Source organism: Lathyrus oleraceus, chromosome 4 (genome assembly GCF_024323335.1).
Source record: "Lathyrus oleraceus cultivar Zhongwan6 chromosome 4, CAAS_Psat_ZW6_1.0, whole genome shotgun sequence".
NCBI classification, from domain to species: domain Eukaryota; kingdom Viridiplantae; phylum Streptophyta; class Magnoliopsida; order Fabales; family Fabaceae; genus Lathyrus; species Lathyrus oleraceus.
This window is the reverse complement of record NC_066582.1, coordinates 392,733,463-392,750,003: the sequence shown is the minus strand read 5'-3', so window position 1 is coordinate 392,750,003 and position 16,541 is coordinate 392,733,463. Positions and strand designations below refer to the sequence as shown.

At 38.1% G+C, this 16,541-nt stretch overlaps 1 long non-coding RNA gene across 1 annotated transcript; it reads right to left on the bottom strand.

Annotated features, from left to right (window-relative positions):
* Window positions 1-10,924: 10,924 nt before the first annotated feature.
* LOC127075627 (uncharacterized) lies at window positions 10,925-12,515 on the bottom strand. The gene is made up of 2 exons (XR_007786616.1): window positions 12,209-12,515; window positions 10,925-11,256 (listed from the first exon to the last, which is right to left on the bottom strand). It is a non-coding gene; the product is annotated as an uncharacterized LOC127075627 (long non-coding RNA).
* Window positions 12,516-16,541: the final 4,026 nt, after the last annotated feature.

Genomic DNA, 16,541 nt, shown 5'->3' with positions numbered 1-16,541 from the left:
ACAAACGGGAAGTAAAGATCTGACAAAGGTACCCTACTCGTGCGAAAGGAAACTAGGGGATACATGATTTCGAGCACAAAGCAACGAAATAAACTCACGAAAGGTAAGTTATCTCAATTATTTTCTCCAAGCGGAAGGCAAGGAGGACTATCATGTGGCAGAAATTGACTTACAAGACATAAGCACTTTACGAGAGACTCACAAGGGTACTTGTAAAAGGCAACACGAAGAAGAAGTAATTCGGGAAAACCTGCGGGGAATACCATTCAAAGGTTTTATGATAACGTTCTCACTGGGGAGGAAGAATGTCTCAATGGGGGATTTTTTTATGCTTCAAGAAAGACTTTCATGTAGTTATGCACATGTTTATTTTGTAAGGCGTAATGCTCCATTTCGATGGAATATGCTACACGTTTCGTGATGCAATGTCATGTAATGCAAGATTATGCAAAAGGTGATGCATGATCAGGCTTTTTATATGGTATGATGTATCTGAGGGGTGCCAACTGGGGTTGGGCTTAGTGTTTTGGTGAGGAAGGTTCTGACTTCACAACATCACGATCGTCTTGGGACTGTAAGGAAGATGGTGAGGCTAATCCAGATCTTCTGATGCCCCACCATAGTCCTATATGACATTGGGTACCAACCCTCGGAGAGGATGGTACCTCCTCGAACTCTCGCTTCTACAATCGTTTATATGACTTTAGGCGAGCCATGAACCGTAACAGGAACTAGTGGCAACCCCTTAAGTCATTTCAGAATTGAAGTAAATTCACGTTTTTTCTTTCAAATGTTTTTATTGTTATCCCCAAAATTTCTAATGCATCGTTTATAAAAAAGTAAGGTCACATTTCACAAACAACAGTGGAGATAAAAAAATGAAGAATACTTTTTATTGATGGAAATTTTCCCGTGATAGGGTAATTCCACCTGGAAGCAATTCCTAAAAGAGGTAACTGCGAAAAAGAAGAAAAGTATATAACAACAATGGAAAAACTTGGATTCCCATTGAGTTTCAGTTCTGCTATAACCCTTATATCTTCGATCCTTCTTGTACTCTGCCTCAGAAGATGGTGACTGAATTGATCTCTCCCTTCTGAAGTTTCCACAAGTGTAATGGTATTCACAGATCTTCGATAGATCGCAACCTTTGCCTTTTAAATCCCTAACTTTTTCCTAGGCCGCCCTTTCGGGTTTTCAGCCTACCGGGGGATACCCCTTTTTTCCTAAGCCACCCTTTTGGGTTTTCGACTTAGCGGGTTACATTCTTTTGAATGTATCCCTAATTTTTTCCTGAGCTCTTCGTTTTGTTGCTCACCGGGACTGTCCATTTTTGCCTAAGTCTCCCTTTCGTGTTTTCGACTTAGCGGGTCTATTTTAGGCGAAGTATTTTTTGACCGCGTCTGAGTTTACAGGTGATGCTAAGTCTTCACCGTCCATAGTTGAAAGAATCAAGGCTCCTCCTGAGAAAACCTTTTTCACAATATATGGTCCTTCGTAGTTAGGGGTCTATTTGCCCCTGGGACCTGTGTGAATTGGCAAGATCTTCTTCAGTACCAGGTCTCTTGCTTGAAGACTTCGAGGATACACTCTTTTGTCAAATGCCCTCTTCAATCTCTTTTGGTACAGTTGGCCATGACACATAGCGTTCATGCGTTTTTCTTCTATAAGGTTGAGTTGATCTGGTCTGGTTTGAACCCATTCAGCCTCGTCGAGCTTGACATCTTTCAAAACTCTTAGAGACGGAATCTCCACCTCGATAGGAAGTACTGCCTCCATGCCATACACCAAGGAAAATGGAGTTGCCCCAGTCTAAGTTTGCACTGTGGTACGGTAACCATGCAAAGAAAAAGGTAGCATTTCACGCCAATCTTTGTAGGTCTTTACCATCTTTTGAACGATCTTATTTATATTCTTTTTTCCAGCCTCAATGGTGTCGTTCATCTTCGGACGATATGGCGAGGAATTATGATGTTCGATTTTGAAGTCTTTGCATAGCTCCTCCGTCATCTTGTTTTTGAGATTCGAACTATTATCACTAATGATTTTATTGGGGATCCCATAACGGCAAATGATGTCTCTCTTCAGAAAGCGGGCAACCACCTGTCTTGTTACATTAGCATATGGTGCTGCCTCTACCCACTTGGTGAAGTATTCTATGATGACCAATATAATTCGATGTCCATTCGAAGCGGTGGGTTCAATACGTTCGATCACATCAATTCCCCACATTAGAAAAGGCCATGGAGATGAGATGACGTTCAGTGGTACCGGAGGCACATGTATTATGTCAGCGTAGATCTGACACTTGTGACAAGTCTGCACATGACGAAAACAGTCCACTTCTATGGTCAACCAATAGTATCCTGCTCTGAGAATATTTTTATACATCGAATGTCCTCCCACATGTGTTCGAAAGTAACCCTCATGTACGTCAGTTATAATTCACTATGCTTCGTGTCTATCCACATATCTAAGCAAGACCGAATCATAACTCCGTTTATACAACAATCCCCCACTTACAAAGAAACGAGAGGCCAGCTTCCTCAAGGCTTTCTTATCTGTAATAGATGCATTCTCTGGGTACTCCAAAGCTTCTCAGCATATCTCTTGATGTCATAGAACCAAGGCTTTCCATCAGATTCCTTTTCAGCTGCCAGACAATAGGCGGGTTCATCTAGGAGTTCAACATTGATGGATGGAGCTTGATTCCTCCACTGTATTTTTAACATGGATGACAAAGCAGCAAGAACGTCGGTCAACTGATTCTCATCCCTCGGAATATGATGAAAAGTGATTTCATCAAAGTAGGGAATCAACTTCATAACATGTTCTCTATAAGGAATTAGCTTGTGGTCACAGGTCTCCCAGTCTCCTCGTACTTGGATGATAATAAGAGTTGAGTCTCCATAAACCTCGAGTGTTTTGATCCTTAAGTCGATTGTTGCTTCGATACCAAAGATACATACCTCATATTCTACCATATTGTTGGTACAGTCAAAGCATAATCTTATGGTAAATGGAAGATGAAATCCTGTTGGAGAAGTGATCACTGCACCTACCGTTTGGCCATGAGCATAGGAAGCACCGTCGAACATAAGCATCCATTGTGATCCTGGTTCGGGGCCTTCCTCAGGGCCTGGAATATTGCATTCTCTGATGAACAAGATATCTTCATCGGGGAAGTCGAATTTCATGGGTTGATAGTCTTCCACTAGTTGATGTGCCAAATAGTCAGAGAGTACACTACCTTTGATAGCTTTCTGCGTGACATACTGGATATCATATTCTATTAAGACCATCTACTAAAGGGCGACCCTTCCTGTAAGAGCAGGCTTTTCAAAAATGTACTTGATGGGATCCATCTTAGAGATCAATAAGGTCGTATGCGTCAACATGTATTGTCTTAAGTGTTTGGCAACCCAAGCAAGTGCACAACATGTTTTCTTCAATAACGTATACCTCTTCTCACAATTTGTGAACTTCTTACTCAAGTAATAGATGGCGTGTTCTTTTCTACCCGTTTTGTCATGTTGCCTAAGAACACAACCCATGGATTCATCAAGAATGGTCACGTACATAATAAGAGGTATTTCCGGCACTGGAGGTATTAAGATCGGATGTTCTTGCAAATATTCTTTTATTCTTTCAAATGTGTTCTGGAAATTGTCATTCCATTCAACGGTTTAATCTTTACGGAGTAATTTGAATATGGGCTCACACGTATCCATGAGGTGCGAGATGAATCAGAGCTCCGTAGTTCGTGGAACTAGAACGGATGTGTTAGTTGTTTTTAGTGGACAATATTAACGTTCGCTTTCTACTGTCGACTGACTTGTATGCTCGAGCATGGGAGCTTTAAGAGTCTGTCTGTTTGCGCTAGAATGGATGAACTCGGATTGCACTCTAGCAGTTAGACCTTGCTTGCTCGCACATGGAGGCTTAAGCGTCATTCACGGTAGAACGGGAGTAACACGTCCTTTCTGAAAAGGTTTTAAACTGAAAATGAAGCCCAAAGGCAAAACTGAGTTTGATGAGGTGAGTTTGCTTTTATTCTGAAATGAGAGTCATGATTTGAATCATACTAAAGTCTATGAATGGCGGTGAATACAGTGAGTAACTGGGTCATTTTTCCCGCACCCAAAGATATTCAGAATGGGGGTAGGAATTCTCTAGTCCCATTCATTCTCCATTGTTTAAGGCTCGTGTCTTACAATCCTAATCGTAGGGTTAATTGTTTTTGAGTTTATTTACAAAATGGTTTTAGTTTTACTGGGAGAACAAAGGGATAGAAAGTGAAACCCTAGAAGGTGGAAGTCTAATCTTCAGTCTGATATTCAATTTATGTAGAAAGACTTATCAATTATATTGATTTAAATTGCACTAAAGTCTATGAATAGAGGCGAATACAGTGGGCACTGGGTCATTCGTCTCATACCCAAAGATATTCAGAATGGGGGTAGGATTCTTCTAGTCCCATTCTTTCTCTACTACTTAAGGCTCATGACGTGCAATTTTCATCATAATCAATGAGTGTTGAACTTGAATTTCCTTGCAGCTTCCCATGATGAAGGGTTGTCTTTGAATGATGAAGAGGCTTGTTAATCAACTTGAATAGAATTGTGTTAAAGCCTATGAATAGAGGTGAATACAGTGAGCAACTTGGTCATTTGTCCCGCACCAAAAGATATTCAGAATGGGGGTAGGAATTCTCCAGTCCCATTCCTTCTCTATTGCTTAAGACTCATGGCACACAACTTGGCTCATGATTAACAAGTGTTGATTTTGACCATTGTAGTGCTCGAGTAGTAGTCCTGTCTCATACTGATTTGAATTGCTTGAACTCTTGATCTTGATCTTTGAATCTTGATTGAAGTTGGAGATCCAGTATCCAGCATCTTGATCACAAGGACTTGCTTTATCGAGTGATCAAGGGTCTTTTGATCACTTGACTAAGCTTGGGGAATTAAGCACAATCAAAGGATTTAGTCAATCAAAGCGTACTTTGATCAACTTAATCAGTGGGGAAAATTAGTTGAATTGAGTGTACAACTACCTAAAGGGTTATTGCTTATTTGGAATTATTTTCTCAAAGCCTAAACTATGGGAACATGCAAAATCGGACTATTTCCACACTAAGGGCAAAACAATCATTATACAAAATTATGAAATTTTGAATTAAAACTCTAATCATGAAAATTCTAATTAAACCCCATTAAATCTAAACAATATCTAATTATTCTAAAATCCTAACTTGGTTATTTCTAAGTATAACATTAATAATTTTTTTTAATCAAAGTTAATATTCCTAACAATTCTAATTAGATCTAATTCCTAAAACCATATTCTAAATTTTATTCTATCTAATCACAACCTTAAGATCCTTATTAAATTCTAATTGTTCTAATTAACCTAAATTCTACAATCAAAATTATCCAGTTAACAAAACAAATAAAGCAATAAAATATGGTGGCCTTTGCAAAACACAGGGTGTAGGCCTAGCTTGGATGCATGCAGGAAAAAGAAACAACGCATAGTCCAAAAGCATGGGCTTTAGTTGCCAAAGCCCAATGCTGAACCAATTTCTTTTCAACCAGGGGGTGCAGCAGGAAAAAAATAGATTGAGAAGGTAATGCAGTGGACTTGGAATGTGACAAGCCCAGACAGGAATAAGCCCAACGATTGGGGTTGGTTTGGAAAAAAAACCAGAAAAATTTGAATATGTCATGCGTGCCTTTTTTCATGGCAGCTCAGATCGCCGACGTCGGAGCTCCATCGTTTCGGAAATCGTTTCCGGCGGCGGCTACAGGAAATGGATATCAGAACCACCTCCACCTTTGTATTTATCTCCTGAACAAGAACCTAAGCTCCAAACTCTCCAATTTCTAGTCTAAATCCAATATCTAAGATCAAATCCTCAAGAATCCCTAAAAATTCAGATCCACAATACATCTCTATGAACAAGATACAGAGCTCCTTATGATAGGGGTTTGCAATAACATGGTGCAAGGTTCGGCATATCAACCATAATGCAATGAAATGATAAAAAATGGACCTACCTCTGAAGCTGAGATTTGCTCCGGCGAGTGTTGATCGGAGAAGATGAAGACGGAAAATCACTTGTCCACGATGATAAGATATTGCTTTTACTTCCTTCTGATTAGCTTGCTTTCCAATCCTTCTTCTTCAAAAATATGCAGAGAATTGTAGATGATGATTATAAAGAGTGTAGCTAGAGAGTAGTGAGTAGTGAAGAAACTCAAATGATGGTGAAGATGAGAACTTATAGAGATTAGGCTTGGGATCAATGTGGCTTGGAGTTAGGCTTGGAGTTGGTTAAGTGAGGTTTGGAGTTAGTTGGGATGAACTCAGTGAGTTTAGGTAGTTAACTCACTGAGTCAGAAGTTAGTTAATCGGTCAATTTGATGGAAATTGTGGTTTATGAATGGCTAGTGCAGGTGAAAATTTGAATGAAATGAGGCTTTGAACATGCTATTTATTTGACTTAGGTGTGGATGACTTGTAGCTGTAGGTTACCAATATTATGTTGTGCAAACTGATATTTTGATTTTGGTTTGTGCAGGTTGAAGAATTTAGGAACTTTGCTACAGATTTATTGTGTTCAAAATGTATGTGGTTGGAGCTTGATGGAATATCGGACCTTGAAGTGTCGTCGATTGCTCACGATTTTTTTCGGTGTTCATGCGAGTGTACATACTCGTCTTGGACGGTAAGCCTTGGCTAACTTCAACGATGAAGGATCATGCTTCAGCCCAACAAGTCTCATTCTCACGACAGTAGTGCAAAAAACATGCAAAGCAAGCTATGAGTCGACTTAAAAAGGGAATGAGTTGACTCAAACAGTGATTTTCCCAGGATTGAGTCGATTTGGGAGTCGCCCTGTCCAGACCCGCGACAAAATGATTTAAAGGAAAATTGGAAATGAGTAGACGCAAGGGACGGGTGATTCGACTCAATCAGGAATTCCCAGAATTAAGTCGACCGGTACGTCGACCTGTTCCGACCCGAGAGAACCAGGTTCAAAGAAAGAAAGAGAATGAGTCGATGCAAAGAGTGAGTGAGTCGACTCACTCAAGTTTCCCAGAATTGATTCGACCGGTGGGTCGACCTTTTCGGACTCGGGGGTTTTGCGTCGAGTCATGAGTCGACTCACAGGGCTAAAAACCTCCAAAAATGAGTTTTTTCCAATGTAATACCTTTTTTGCACCCTTTTTTGTATGTAATGAATATTTTAGGGATAAAAATGAATGGAATTGACCAATTGAATGAAAAGGACTTGACTCAATACATGAACACGACCATGAACCCAAACTCAAGATCTATAACCGACTCATGGAAACGGGGAACGTGACCCTAGGGACCAAGCAATAGTGGCGGGACAAGGATCGGATGAACGAATGGAGGGGGATGAAAGTCACGAGACCAAGCACTTAGATTATGACCAATACTCAAACACCCTGATAGGGACATAATCACGGAGATCAAAGGACTGGATGAAGCTCGAGAGGCTGGGTGAAACACACATCGAGTGAAAGATCACTTGAGATTAGGGTTAGGAGCCAATCACAAACTCCATCAATAATTCCTATGACCGTGGGCCCACCACTAGTGTTCATAAGCCTAGTTCATGCACGGAAGCCAAGCAACAAGATCCCTCAAGGCAAAGAATTAGGGCTATAACCCATACGATGAGCAATACCAAAGTCCTCAATCCAAACCTGCTTTGTTAACCAAAACCTCGAATCTATGATGTTTGTTAATCAATGTTAATCATGAATGAATGATGGGTATGAATGAGTCATGAATGAGGTTAGGTGGATATCAAGTTATAGTCAGATGAAAAAGCGAAAAGGAGGGCAAATTTTAGGGTATGACACAAGCTATCCACATGCCTCGAGCGAGGGCACGAGACAAGGAAAACAAAATGCATTACATTTTTTCCGAGAAAACCACAGGGATTATAGTAGAGGTCTAGTTGTCTAGCTTGAATCCCAGAGGACACCTACAGACGAAACCGGTGACCGCATGCTGGCTGGAGCTTGCAGGATCTACTACTACTATAGAAGGATCAAACTGGTAGCCTACACTACTAAACCTGACTAGATTTAACTTACCTCCCCTCGTAGATGGGTGATGGGAAGTAGGATGATAACCAAGACCAAAACAATCATGTTTCTCAGATACCTTCATAATATGGCCCTAACCCGGGAGAAGGCCATTCTCAAGAGTCTGCTTAGCATTATTGGATTATTATAACACCATGGTTGCTTGTCATACCCTTAAATTTACCCTACCTACATAACCCTAATTCATGAGCATACATCCCACACATATCATCTCATAATTAATCACAATGTTCCACAAACCAAAGGCATGAGGTTCATCTATGAAGCCCCAAGACCCACTAATAATGTTGAGGTGTGCCCAAGACATCTCACTCACTCTCCAATCCCTAATTGGATGGTGAGTCCCATTGAAGACACATGAAGAATCATCTGGTCACTCAAGGACCTCATCCATAGTGCTTGACCCCTCTTTGGCTTGTACAAGACATGGATTTAGGACCCCTAAAATCCAATTTTTGTTCATACCCCAATCCTTTGGAACATCTCAATACGTCCCTTACATCACAAACCCTAATTTTTCTGGCCATGGTTCTTGATGAAACTTGTGATTCAAGAAACCCTAGTTTGTTCATCATTTGATCCTTGGCCTTGCTTCATTTTCTCATCCTATCATACCACATTTAATTCACTATCAATTCAAGTCAATTTCAACCACAATTCACCAATCAAACACCCATTTCATTCATGTTACACGTCGTTGGTTTGGTCATGGTTTTTGAACTTTCAAGGCATTGGATTCACTTATGAACATGACCTAAAATCACCCCACAAATCTCCAAGCCTCATTTTACATCATGATATGGTCATTGAGCTTCAAACAGCCGCCATTGTTCCTTAAAAAATCAATAAAAATCACAAAGTGACATTTCTAAGTCAAGTTGGTTGGTCACATTTTGGTAAGAATGGCCTATGGTTTGGTCCAAAGTCCATAAATTTTTCATATTGCAAGATTTTCAATATCTTTTTTTAGAAAAATGTTCTAATTGAGTCCCTCTTCAACTTTGTTTCAAGGTCTAAGACCTAATTCATTGAACAAGGACCCCAATTTTTGCATTGGCCAAGCTGGTCCAATGTTCCTAGCATGCCCTAGAAATATGACCAAGACCACCATTTTACCACATTTCCATTTCCAAACCACAACCCCTTTTGTATGGTTCTCTTGCAAGCATGAAATTGGGTGTCGACGAGCTATTTCTTCTTGACGAACATACTGTCAATGGTCCCTTTCAAAGTGTCACCTACCTTTCTCCTCTTGAACTTTTCTTATTGGGCTTCCTCCACCGCTTGGGATGTCATTTCTCTCTTCGGTTGAGGTTAATCTCCAATTTTTCTTTCTCCCTTGTAAGCCTACTGTCATACCCCAAAATTTGTCTTCCCCTTTTCATCCAACCTTTGACTTAAGATTCATTTGTATTTATTCATGCTTCATTCATATGCATCATTCATTCATATTTTCACTTGCTAACTGATCATCATAGATTCAAAGGTTGTGGCTTGCAAAGCTAGGGTTTATTTGTGGAACAACTCTAGAAATGTGACATGGCTTTTCATCAGTTCATCTTGAGGGTAAAACCCTAATTCCTTGATCCTTGAGATATGGATTCAAGGAGATCTCATCATGGCATTCTTTGGGGTGTCAAAACCCTGGTTCTTGGCTATGCTACTATGGGACTTTGTGATTGATCTTTTAAGCATTGATTTAATCATCTAAACCCTAATCGTGGGCCCATGTGTTAGAAATTTGTTTGTGAAGCCTCATGCTTGGTTTGAAGATCTTGATTAGATGGTGTGCACCATGAAACCCTAATCAGGAAGCCTTGGTTCTAGTGTACTTTGTTGGCTTGACTTTTCACCTTGTGTTTGTTTCAAACCCTAATTCATTAGAGGATGGTTCTTGATCATTATGGTATGCATCATCAATCATCAAGTTTTCTATTGTTCTTGGGAATCATTCAACAAGTTGACCATTGGATTTACATGCCTACATGCTTGATGGTTCATCTGATCCAAAGTCCCATTCAATTTTTCATTCAAGTCATGTGCATTTAATTTTGCCATTCAAGTCTCATTTCTTTTGGTCCGGGCTAGTACCTTTGTTTCATTGGTCATATAGGTCATGATGGATTATCCACTAATCTTTGTCTCATTTAAGTACTCTCATACATATTCACTTCATTGCATATTCAAATGATTAGATTCTTAGGTCTTACACTTGGTTCATTAGATTACCATTCAATACATTATATACAAGTCATTTTACTTCCATTAGTCTATGTCCATATTCACTTCGAGTCATTTTAATTTCAATTCCAATCCATGCAATATCAATTCAATTCATTTCAAACATTCAATATCATTTTTCATTCATTCAAAACCAAATATTCATTTTATTATACAAATGACAAGAAAGTCCATAAAATTACAAGTTTGGCCATTTTTACCAATAGTTGACTTTTTGGTCAACTTGTTGACCAAAGTCAACCAACCCCTTTTTGACCACCCTAAGACTTAATCCAATCCACCATGTCTTGATTCACCGTCCAAAGGTCATGATTGTTTGCTTTTATCATGTTTCTTCATTTACAAGTCATCTTCAAATCTTGTTCATGTTTACATTTTTAAACAATGACCATGTTCCTTTAAGCCAATAACTTTATATTCATAACCCATTATCCAAATCACAACATTAAAAGAATCATTTCAATTCCATATTTCATGTTCCTATCAATATAAACCTAAATCATTTCCAATACATGCAATTCCCATTTAAAGCCATGTTCATTAAGCATCATTTCCATTACCATTTCAATTCCCAAATTACATTTCAATACAAACACAAACCATTACAATTTCAAGTTTTTACAAGGCCAAGTCATGATTCTTCAAGCCATCTTCCATAAGCATTACAAATTCAACCATGTACAAGTCAATTTCCCAATTCAATCCAACCATACACATAATCTATACATGCCATTTTCCACACCTAAAAATCTATACAAACAGTCCCAAGATTCCCAAACCATGAACATAGCATATATTCAAAATAATTCCAAACAATCCATTGTCCATAAGCAAGCCAATTCCAATGTATTCCATGGTAACCAAGGACCTACATCATTGGCCAAATAGTAGAAGAATCAATGCATCATCAAAACTCTATCACAAGATTCACACCAATCACACTCATTTCAAATTTTACTAGCCGCCAACTAACTTAACGGAATCTAACCTTTAACAGAAATTCAAAGAAATTTATAGCTAACTTTAAACTAAAGTAATCTTGTCATTAGAATGCAACAATAATCTAACTTTTCTCACTAGTTAACATTCAGTAACTTCAATCTAACCAACTCAAGAATTCAAAATAGTGTGAAGCCATCTAATTGTTTCTAACACGTCACCTCCAACATAACAGTTGAATAAACTAACCGATTTTTCTAAATGTTTCCTAACATGTAATTAACTCAAAGCTAAATCCCATTCTAAAGCTCTCTAACCACAATCAAGCAATGCAATAATTTCAATTAAACTAATTGTTAGCTAACTAAATGAATTCAACTAACATTTCAATATCTCACTGATGTTGAATAACTAACCTTCCTACAGTTTAATATCAACTCCTAACTAACTAACAAGCTCACATAACTAACCTAACAGATTATTTAATAGGATAACTAACAGAATATTTGACAGAAAAACTAACTTCTAACTGAACTGAACTAACATGATTTAACAGAGTTATTCTCGGTTAAATCCAGCTTCTATTTATACTCAATCATCATCATTCATCGGAAAAGGAATCATTTCCCAATTTTTCACCAAGCATCTTCTTCAATTAATAAATTCCATCACTCTGAGTTCATCTCAAATTCGTCACTCTGAGTTCATCTCAGTCTCACCCTCACACTCTGAACCACTCATTCTTCAAGCATTGCACACAGAGCTAAGTCAAAATTATCTCTCATAGCATCATCAGTTCACGCATAAAAGAAAAAGCAGTTCGAAAACTGAAGAAGAAGGGGAGAAGGAGGAACGGAAACGAGAAAGGTTGAGATTCATACATATTCACGATCAGAGATTCTATCCAGTAAGTTCTTCGATTTGTCTCTGATACCGTTTTTTCTTTATGTATGTTTCATGGACGACAGCGAAGGGATGATGGTGAAACGCAATCCATGAACCCACAATGTTGTTGATACTCCAAAGCACATAGATGATGTTGAAGCGAAGAAGCAAGTCGCATTGTGGATCCGAGCTTTTCAGATAAGCGCTTTTGGTGAGGGACGGTCGTTCGTGTTTGGACTTCACATGAGCGTTTCGTGGCCGTTTTAGCTTACGCGATGAACATAAAACTCGTTTGTGTGCATTTCAGCTTGGATCAGGTTTGGTCCCAAGGCCCAAACAAATCCTCTCATGTCTACAATCCATCATTGGGCCTGCACCCCTGGCCCTTTCTTATTTATTTCATTTCATCTTTTTTTAGGAGGTTAATTAGGGATTTTGATTGATTAGAATATGATTAGAGATTAATTAGGACTCTAATTAGGTTAATTAGAATTCTAATTAGGTTAATTAGAATATTGTGTTTAGGTGATTTAGAATTGTTTTAGATTTAGAATTATCATTAATTAGAATTCGATTAGAGGTTAATTAGGGATTTAGATTTTTTTAGAAATAATTAGATTTTATAATTAGAATTCTAGGCTAATTAAAGTTTTAGATAATTAGGTTTTAGAATTTAATAAGAGTAATTAGGTTTTTAGAACTTAATAAGATTTTAGATTTTTATTAGATTAATTAGGGTTTTTAGAACTTGACTAGATTTTAGAGTTTAATTAGATTAATGATAATTAGATCTTAAAGTTGATTAGAATTTTTAGAATAATTAGATAATTAGGTTGTTTAGCTTTAACTAGATCTTGATTCATAATGTGCCATTAACCTTAGTGCTTAGGTTCTTTTTATATTGAAATGCATGTTCCCCTAGCTTAGGGTTTGTAAAATCATATGATTAACTGATTAATCTTTAGGTAAGTTGTGTACTTGATTTTGATCATTTCCATTCTCATTTGTATGCCACTTTGATCAACCAAATCCTTTACATTATGCTTAATTCTCCAAGCCTATTCAAGTTATCAATACAAGTCAAGCATAGCAGACAAAGTGGACTACTTCTCAAGTACAACAAAGGTATCAATACTTGTCAATCCCGATTCAAGTTGTGTACCATGAGCCTTAAGAAATAGAGAAGGAGTGAGAGTGGATAATTCCTTAACTCATTCTTAATATCTTTGGGTACGGAACGAATGATCCAGTTGCTCATCGTATTCACCTTTATTCATAGACTTTAGCACAATTTGAATCAAAAGATTGTCAAGTCTTTTTCCACAACAAGCAATATTATATCATCAGGATCAAAAATCAAAATCTTCTATCAGAAACTTGTCAATCATGATTCAAGTTGTATGTCATGAGCCTTAAGTAATGAAGAATAATGAGAGTGGAACATTCATATCCTTGTTTAGGATATCCTTGGGTACGGGACGAATGACCCAATTGCTCAAGGTATTCGCCTTCGTTCATAGACTTTAGTGCAATTCGAGTCAAGTAATTGACAAGTATTCTTCAATAAAGCTAATCACACCCTCTCCTTGGGTCACATTCTCTTTGATATCCAGATCATGTGGTTGTACAACCTCCTTCAATCAATTTCCTTCTTTCTGCCTATATGGTAATTGACCTTGGCAATCTTTCCAGCCTTATAGGGTTATGGACCTTAGCAATTCAGTTCTTTGTCTTTAAGGTGATAGACCTTGGCAATCTTCTTGCCTTATAGGGTTATAGACCATGGCAACCTTTTATTTCCTATAAGGTGATAGACCTTGGCATTCCATTTGCCTTGTAGGGTCATGGGCCCAGATAATACAGTCTCCTTCCTAACAGGTTATGGACCTTGGCAGTATTCCTTTACCTATAAGGTGATGGACCTTGGAAAGCTCTTTCTTTGCATATGGAGTTATAAACTTCAACACTTAGTTATAGACCTTGACAATCCCTTTGATCAGCCATGTAGAGTTATAGACTCTTGGCATTTATGCTCTTGCCTATGAGGTTATAGACCTTGGCAGTGCCTTCCTTTTCCTGTAGAATTATAGACTCGGGTAAGCTTTCAGCTTGGCCTATAAGGTTATAGACCTTAGCAACCCTCAATATTTCCTATAGAGTTGTAGACTCTGGCATCCATGTTCCATTGCCTATAAGGTTATAGACCTTGGCAGACCCCTTATTGCCTGTAGAATTATAGACTCTGGCAATCTTTCATCTTTCCATGTAAGGTTATAGACCTTGGCATTCCTTTTTTTGCCCCATAGGGTTATATACCATGGAAATATCTTGTTGTCCTTATTCCATATTAGGTATGAACTACGAAGCTCTGGCTTTCTCATTGCACGATGAGAATACGCAAGCACAAGGCTTCAAACCCTTGGCAAGCACATTTATTTATTCCTTCCCATTTATCAATCATTACCATCCCTCGGCAGTATTTTACCATCTTCTCTTTAAAACTAAATCCTTATCCCTTTGGATTTCATGCATATCCTTTTAGGGCAATTCCAATGCCCACATTTTAGTGCAATTCCATATCCCTTTAGTACAAGTTATACTTTTCATCACTTCCATCAAATCTCTCTTTTCTTTGTTCTCTCTTAGTTCCATGAACTATGAAGCTTTGACTTTCTCATTGCACAATAGGAATACGTAGGCACAAGGCGTGAGCATAATCATTCTTTCTTCTGCCTTAGGCCTCCATCCATATCTTTCATGATCCAATATCATCTACCTTAAATCATAACCATTCATCTCAGTGACATGTTTTCCTAATTTGAAACCGAATACCTGTTTTCCTTGGAACTCCATATACCCCCTTTTAGGGCAATCATCCACCTTTGTGCTAAGAGTTGTTTGGCTTATTGCCAAACATTTAATTCTCTTTGTTTTCGGCCCTTCCATAAAGTGGTACCATGCCTTAGGCCCCCCACATATTGGTTCATACCACCTTTACTCTTAGGTTTCAAATACCATTTCCTTTATAGATTCCAATAATACCCTTACCTTTTAGTTCCAAACTATACCCTTCAGTCACTTTTACCAAACCTTTCAGTTTCTTTCTACCTTAATTATTTCTCTATTTCTATCGTTCATTTCCATTATCCAGTATTCACTACCTTCATTCAATACCTTCTACCAATCATTCATTTAATGTGATATACTTTCACTTTTCATACACGATTGCATGGCTTACCAACATGAATTCAGCATGACTCTCACTCATTTTTGGATCAGATTACATCACTTGATGGGCCTAGCACACGCCCATGCAAGCATGCAAAGGAATTTCACTTTTTTTTTCAAATTTGGAAGTGCGTGGAAATGAATCTCATGGCCTATAAATAAGACCCTTATTGCTCAGAATTAAGGACCTCATGCCCAAGCTTTGAACCTGCAATCCCAAATCCTCACCATTGAAGGATAATCTTGAAGGTTTTCTTTGAAAATCGAGTTTCAAATCTCCATTTGTTTTGAGATTGAAACTCCAAGATTCCAGACCTTTTCTTGATCCTAATCACTTCCAACAAGCATCTTAAGCAAGGCCAAGCACAATTAGAATCAAGACCGTGTCAATCTAAAGCTCCATTGAAGGTGAATTTTTAGAATTTTCTTCTCTTCGATTCTCCCTCAATTCTTCACCATTCTTTGTGCTTTTTGGTTGTATGAAGTCCTATCAATGTAAGCAAGAAGATTGAGTTGCTTTAACTTCAAATCGAAGCAACTTAATTCGTGATCCTCAAAATTCAAATCTAAGCAACTTAATCCATGTATCTTCTTATATACTTGGAATTGGAGAAAATTGAGGCCAGATTCGTGCTACTGGGTATTTTTTCTTCAAATTAGTGTATTCACTTTTCATTTATCATAAGGTTTTGGTTGGACCAGTCCAGTGGTCCTCATCGGAGAAGATGGTCAGAGCTAAGGCTATGGTGGTGCGCTGGATCAGTCCAGGCCATCTGATCCATTTGAAATGTTTTAATCTCATGCTTTCAATCTGATTACCAAGTGTGTGGCGCAATTGACTAAGGTGTTTGTAGAACGCGCGTGCTTGGCCATCAGATCTGCCACCTCAATTAATGAGGGAGATCTGCTGGCCCTCTTTTTTTTTATTTTTTGATTTTTGTGTTTAATCCATTTATTTTGATTAATTCATATTAATTTCATATTTAATCCAAAAAATACGGGACTTTCACCAAAAATCTTTAAATATTTCCCTCTTTCATTTTCTAAATTAAAATTGTTTTTTGGATTAATTTTGATATTTTTCATGAGTTAATTGTTTTT